At 46.7% G+C, this 7,490-nt stretch overlaps 1 long non-coding RNA gene across 1 annotated transcript; it reads left to right on the forward strand.

The window, feature by feature from the left end:
* The first annotated feature begins 2,196 nt into the window (after positions 1-2,196).
* On the forward strand, positions 2,197-6,653 carry LOC144243350 (uncharacterized). Its single transcript, XR_013338632.1, has 3 exons — positions 2,197-2,446; positions 4,654-4,753; positions 6,483-6,653. It is a non-coding gene; the product is annotated as an uncharacterized LOC144243350 (long non-coding RNA).
* Positions 6,654-7,490: the final 837 nt, after the last annotated feature.

Below are 7,490 nucleotides of genomic sequence, written 5' to 3' on the forward strand. Positions count from 1 at the left end.
TGCTATCTGTGTCTCGAAATAGCAACAGTAATTACCAAATTTCTCTTCCCCCCTTTTCCACTGCTGGCTGAACTGGAGAGCCTCTGAGATTTCCCCACCAAACCTCTGAACCCATCGGAGGTTCGCACATCTGTCTTTCTAAGTCAGCAGAAGGGAAAACACAGGAAGACTGTGCCTTGAGCTATAACGAATCCTGGACAACCCCCAGCTTGTATCAGTATCTCCTGAGGAAACTTCATAGAATCAGAGCCTGGAAGAGACCTCGAGAGATCAAAAGTCCTGAAAAACAAGGGTTCTAAGGAACTCAAGCTCACAGAATATTAAAAATGGAAAGAGCTATAGTCATTGCTGGCCTTCTATGTTTTTCTTATCCAAGTGAAATTACTTTCATTATTTTACCCTTTCCCTACTCACCCCACTTCCTGGCCTTTAAGTCCGTGTGTCTCCTTTTCTTTTTTTTTTTTTCAAATCATCTTCTTGATTTTTGTTTTTCCTCATACTACCTGTGTTATTATTTACTTCATTTTTTTCAAAGTTGATTTCAAATGGATTCATTTATCTTCTTTACATCGGATTCAGCAATAATACTCACAAAACCATGGTTTTAATGTACCCGTTACACTTTAGTTGTATAATACACAGAAAATTAAAACCATAACTGTTAAAAAATGCGTGATTCTACCACCAAAAATTATCTTGCATGCAACTGTCTTATGCATCGCTTTTCCTATAAAGAGCCAAATAGTAAATATTTTAGGCTTTGAAGGCTAAGAGACAATATCAAGGATATTATGTAGGTACTTAGGAAACGTAAGAGAAAACAAATTTCCACATTTCCCCCCTCCCCTAAATATTTAAAAATGTCAAAGTCATTCTAGCTCACAAATCCTACAAAAACAGTTGGTGGCTGAATCTGACTCATGGGTCATAACTTAGCAACCTCCTCACAATCACATATATGATATTTATTTGAACCTTCTCTGAAATTCCCGTAACAGCGAGTGAGACACAGAAGAACTTATCTCATAGGATGGTTGTGAAAACCAAAAACAGGTGAAATACATTCAGTGCTTACTTAGCACACCACCTGGCACAAAGCAGTTACTCAATTAACATCGGTTGTGGTTTCTGTCCTTGTTATCACATCTTCTCTCTCAATGAGGTCAGTTGGCCACCAAGTGCCTTGTCTGGCACACAGTAGGCACTCAACAAATGTGTTATCATTTCATTTGGTTGGAACACTGCTTCTCAACGTTCTATGCAGCTCAGACTCAACCAGGAGGCTATTTTTAAAAACATATGCTGACTTCCACTTCTGGAAATCGTGATGCTAAAATTCATCCAAGAAAGAAGCTTAGCACTCGTGGGTTTTTTTTGCCATTGTTGTTAAGTTCTAGGGGTGATTCTGATGATTCTAACCAGACACCCTTGTAATAGTGCCTTAAAGGGCACTGAATCTGGACAACAGAGTCAGAAACTCCAATCGCTGAGGGGGCCCATCTTCTCTGCCTTATTTTGTAGCCACATACAACACAGCTGGTGCTCAGCGCCCTTTGGAAAGTCCTAATTCCATCTGTTAGTCAGTCAACAACTGGGGTTAATTGAGCACCTATGATGTGCCAGATCTCAAGCTAATTGCTGGGGATACAGCAGTGAAGGAGGCAAAGGCCTATAATACAAGAGCCCCCTCTCATCTACCCTTTCCCATGCTTGATTTTTCTATTTAGACCTTATACACCATGGTGCACCTTAAATGTATGGTGGCTCTGCCCCATGAGAGGAGGGACCTGATACATTGTATTCACTGTATCTTCCAGCCTAGGACAGTGCTTACACACAGGCGTGTCCAATAAAGATTTATTCGAACAGGCAGAACAGGGAACTCGGCACCTCTTAGAGCACCACGCCGATGGCCAACCCAAGACAGGGCATGCCATCAGACTCCTTGGTGCTGGAGTTAAAGGTGGAGTATATTTTCCTGTCCCGCTACCTCCTGGCTGTTTAATCTGAAATCACTGCTTTAAGCCACAGTTCATCCATTTATTCATTCATACAATTGGTAAGATGTATTAAGTAGGATGATGCTCAATATGTGGATGATGTTTAACAAGTAGCAATTCTGTTGCTTCATCACCTGGAAATGACTCAACAGAAGGCAGTTCTAGAATGTTCTGACAATTCCCAGGAGATAGACTGAGTAGCAAGTCACATGCCTCTCATAGTCCTCAAGAGAATATGCCGGAGAAGGTGCATCTGCTTAGTGGACAAGTACTTTTTGAGCTTCTGGATGCAGTGATGGGGCCTCAGAACACCAGGATGATACAGCCAGCCTCTGCCTTCACGGAACTTACTGTCTCGGACTGGGGGTGGGGAGCACGGAGAGATGGAGGAGAATCAAGGAAGCCAAGAATGGGAAAATGGCAATGCTGAAAAGAACAAAGCAGAGGTGCACGGTACTTTCTGGCCAATACTGGGGGCAGGGCGGGGGGGGCGGAGCTTGATATCATCTAAGGCATCACCGTTTCCCTGAGCAGGTGATACTCCCATGGAGACCTGAACTACGGGAGGTGTTGGCTGAACTGAGCAGAGGGAAGGGCTGGGCAGCAAGTAGAACAGGAGGAATCCAGAGCACGGGGGAGCACGGGGGAGCACCGGGGAGCACGAGGGAGCACCGAGGAGCACGGGGGCACGGGGGAGCACGGGGGAGCATCGAGGAGCACGGGGGAGCATCGAGGAGCATGGGGGAACACGGGGGAGGACAGAGATCACGGAGGAGCACAGGGGAGCACGGAGGAGAATGGAGGAACACAGGGAGCATGGAGGAGCCCTGGGGAGCACGAGGGTCACGGAGGAGCACAGGGGGGCACAGGAGAGCATGAGGGGCCTGGGGGAGCACAGGGGAGCACAAAGGAGCACAGGGGCGCACAGGCGGGAGGAGACCATGTGAGGATATCCTGCCAGAAAGGTGCGCTGGAGCCAGCCTTTCAGGGGGCCCGTGGGCGAATGAATTCTGCTCACACACAATGCGCTCACACCCCCCGGGCATCTTGTTAAAAGGCTGCCTCTGAGTCAGCAGGGCTGGGGCGGGGCCCGAGGGTTTCCAAGTGTCCGGGAAGTTCCCAGGAGACGCCAAGGCCGCGACCCCCAGACCGCACTGTGAGTCTGAAAGTTTTAGGCCATGACTCGATCCTAAGAGCAGGGGCGAGGTCAGGGGAGGGGATTTTCCCGATATCCTCTGGACTCTGTGAAAGCATCTGGCAGCCCGGGGACCCTCCAGAAACCACTACGGCTCAGCCGTGTTGGGACTCCTTCGGTGAGACTTTCCGCACAGAGCAGGCTGTCTCTGCCCGGCAGACACACCCCGCTCGGGGGCTGCACCTCAGAAACTCCGACGAGGGACAGCTCACATGGATATTCTTTTCTTTCAACCGAACTAAACTCGCCATAAAAAATATATGTATAGATATATACGTATACACACACATATACACACATGTCTATAGATAGCCAATCTCTGCATGTAATCACAGCCATACACAGGACTGAAATGAAATCTTACAGACACTAAATCATCTCACGTGAAATCATCAGAGGATTCAGGGGCTGGGATGGTTTCGTTGTTGCCGCAGGTGCCCCAGGCAGACCCAGACTTCTCCCTCCAGAGGCTGTGGGATGAGGCGTCTCAGGCCCGGCGGTCCGGTGGGAAGGATGGGTCCCGTCGGTGAAGGCGATTAACGAGAAACCAGTGAGCAGGCCAATGCTGAGATACTGGGTCCCCCCGCATCCCCCCCCGCCCCGGAGGCGAGCACCCGAGCCAGGGCAGCCGAAGCTGGGGAGGTGAGGGCCAGGAAATCAGCACCCCGCATACCACCTTCGACGCTCTCTCCCAGGTCCGCTGGGACCTTTGTAAGACAATCTGGGTGACAAATACGGGCCGAGGAACACTGCCCTTGGAAGCAATCCCAGCGGCGAACGAAAGTCCCCAAACAAAGGGTGCACTCCCCCCTCCGCCATGCTTGCCGCTCAGTCTAATTACTCACCTCTGCAGCTTTAAATCAAAGGTGGCTCCTATTAAGTATAATTACCTTTGCCAGCAGCTTGTAGAACACAATAAGTGAGGAGCTACTAAGCAGGAATGGTTTCTACAGGACATTATATATGCCCTGGACTAAATCAACGGCAGCCAGGACCCATAGCCTCGGATACACATATAACTCAGCCGCGAGCAAACGTATGCTGCTGGTAGAGCATCACGCATACACGTAAACACAGCGATTCCTTCGCCTGTGTCAGCAGGCTAGGCACCCCACAATGCAGGTGAATAAGAGAAAGGCTTCTCTGAACCTCGAATGCACAGTCTGCGTTGCTATGTCGGTTTTTCCGCAAGAAAGCAAGTCGCCATCCCACCAGCTAGTCTCTGAACCAGTCCCAAATACAGGAAAGGAAAGCAGACGAAGTCTCACTTTTTCCACCACTGAATGCCCCTATCTGACCACCTTTCTTACCCCGGGAAAGAGGCGAAAGAGCGAAGCCAACACGACTCTGGCTGACTTTGACGTACTCATTTTTCTCCCGTTCAACCTCGCCACATCCTTCATTCCGATGTACGAAAACATTTTTTTTTTTAAACCATGAGCATCTTTCTCATTTCAGGCTCGTCAATTCCAATTTTGCCTAATTAATAAATAAATCAACACCTGAAAGGAAGTGGAAGTTGCCAAGAACTTTTGGCCTTAACCAAAAGGAAGCTACGGTGAGCGAGACTTACAATGTGGTTCCTTCAATCCAGGGGCTCCATCTCACTTCCCACTCTACTTTGCGTAAACCTGTTTCTTATACAGTGTGCCCAAAGCAGGATCGTCTCCAAAGGCACTATTCTGGTAGTCCTCAAACTGTTGGCTGTCACCTCCATAATCATCACATTAACATTTATTGAGCACTTACTATGTGCCACATATGCACGAAGCACACTGTATACTCAATCCATATAATCCCCCCCCCCCGGCAACCCCATATGGTATTAGGATAATTATTTTCAAAACTGAAAACCCAGTGCTTAGAAGGTTAACAGCTTCTCTGAGGTCAGACAGAAAGTAAATAACAGCCTCGATCTGAATTTTTATCTGAGTTCAAGGCCATGGGTTGTAACCCTTCAGAGAATATAGTATAAGGCTGTTGACTCTGTCGGCCTGGTATCCCTTCTCCGTTCCTTTGGTAATATCACCTTGATTTTGCTTTGGCAATTTGCCACTAGTTGCTCCTGGCTCTTGCAGCCCTGGATACCTACATGAGGAAGGCGGGACAATGAGAAGCTAGTGATTGGTTCGGAGAAGGCCATGCAAACCCCCGTGGGCCAGTGTAAACCCTGAAGCATTTGCTGGGGGTTCTCTGAAGGAGTGCTTTCTTCTGCCAGCATTGCTAAGTCAGACGCTGCCAGGTGACCACTGTGACCGCCATGTGTGAAAAGGAAGGAAGAGTCTCAGAGATAGACCTGGCCCAATCCCACCCCTTAGGTCTCTGTACCTATAGATACCAAGGCTGAGGCTCAGTTGAGACACGCAGATAAGGTATAATTTATCATCAGCTACATGATTCATTAAAAATTTGCCTTCTAGAGGTGCTGAGTGTGCCCTTGGAATCAAACACCCCTGGGGTTAAATTCTAGTTGCGCTGTATATATTTGCTATAGGAGCACATTACTTAACAGCTCTGTGCCTCAGTTTTCATATCTGGAAAATGGGGATATGAGCAGTGTGCCTACCTCGTTGGTTGAGAGGAAAGCTAAATGGAGTCAGGTACATGTAAAGGATCTGGGGCAGTGCCTGGCATGGAGCAGACACTCAGTAAATATTCACAAGCCTTGAGTATTATTGTTCAGAGAACAAAACAGAGAAAAGTTTATGGTGAGCCGTGAAAAGGATCTAGCATAGCTGCTAACCAGAGGCAAATCTAAAAACCTTTATAGAAAGTTATTGCCCTAAATGCTGAATAGGGGCTAGGATGTGCAGACAAGAAGGGTCCTGCGTCCAGGAATGGTTCATTGGAAGAGATCATCTATCCCTGATGGAACTGCCAGGGGCTGCCTGGGATAAAATCGTGATAGATCAACAGTTAGACCCAGAAGCAAACACACACACAAACAGAAATGAGCTTGAATTCTTAGTGACTCATAGATGGTCTTCATCCAGCAGACCGTCCGTCTGTCCGTCCATCCGTCCATCCGTCCATCCAGTTAACACTCGCTGGCTTTGTTCTGGGCACTTTATCACTAACCCGTGAAGACAGAGGCCATACCTTCTTAATCCTCACAGTCCTGGCACACAGCACAAGGTCTTGAAAATAACAGAAATTAATACATATCTGCCGAATGAATAAAATAATGACTCTCAAATACAAGTACTCCATTCATGAACATATCTTCCACGAATCCGTCTGATCTAATCAGCCCTCCTTCCCTTACGTCATATCCATGTCTCTTTCAGGTTATTCCCGGAATGAGGTTTGTGCCCTGAAAGGGCTGCAGGCAGCAGCAGTGTCTGCCAGCAAAGTTTCATGTTCGAGTCCTCACCGCACACATTCCCCTCTGCTCCTCTGGGAGCAGGAACTGTCTTTTATTTTTCCTCCATGTTCCTCCCATAGAAAATTAAAACATCTCAACCCACAAATGGCTTTGCTGAGTGGTTATGTGTCACAGCTGTTTTCATGATGCAGGAATGATAGGAAACCCTTGCCCTTATTTTAATTAATTCTTTTTTCTTTTCATAAAGAATGTTGTAAGTTTCCATTGCTACTGTTTTATCTTGGGGGACTGGCCACTAACTTGTCCAAGCCCTTCCCTCCTCTGCCACAGGACAGCAGTCCGCGGTATGTGCCCCAGCATTCAAACTGAAGTGACAAACAAGTATTCCTGTTTGTTTATCGGAGTGCGGTGCCAGACTCAAAAGCTAAACCAGAGCACACAACTTTTCCTGTGGAGCGGGTGCCCAGGGGACTGTGGTCTACAGTGAAAATAAGATCATTGTTTAAAAAAGACAAAGAAAAAAAACCCCACCACCTCACATCGTGCACTGTTACCCATTTGAAAACACGTCCGTGTTCCTTACATATTCCGCTTAGAGTACTAACAGGTCAGTCCACAGGAAATGCAAGAATACGTTATATTTTAATCAGGGCACATAAAACACTGTCTAGAATGTTATGTTGCCCGAGGGAATGCAGTGAGCAGGGAACGTTTACAAACTCCAGGTCAGTCCCCCCATTACATCACTGTGAAAAAAAGAAATTTATGAGGTTAAATTATATGGATGTTATATATTGGAACTGTGAGCCCATTCCCAAATGAGAATGTTGGCTGAAAGAGCCAGATTCCCTGAGAGAAATTTTTAAGTACTTCTATTGTGGATGTTTTCCTGGCAACTTTCTCCAAAAAAAAAAAAAAAAAAAAAAAAAATTTTTTTTTAAAAAAAAAAAAAAAAAAAAAAAAAAAAAAA

This window comes from Crocuta crocuta, unplaced genomic scaffold (assembly GCF_008692635.1).
Source record: "Crocuta crocuta isolate KB4526 unplaced genomic scaffold, BGI_CrCroc_1.0 scaffold27, whole genome shotgun sequence".
Classification (NCBI taxonomy): Eukaryota; Metazoa; Chordata; class Mammalia; order Carnivora; family Hyaenidae; genus Crocuta; species Crocuta crocuta.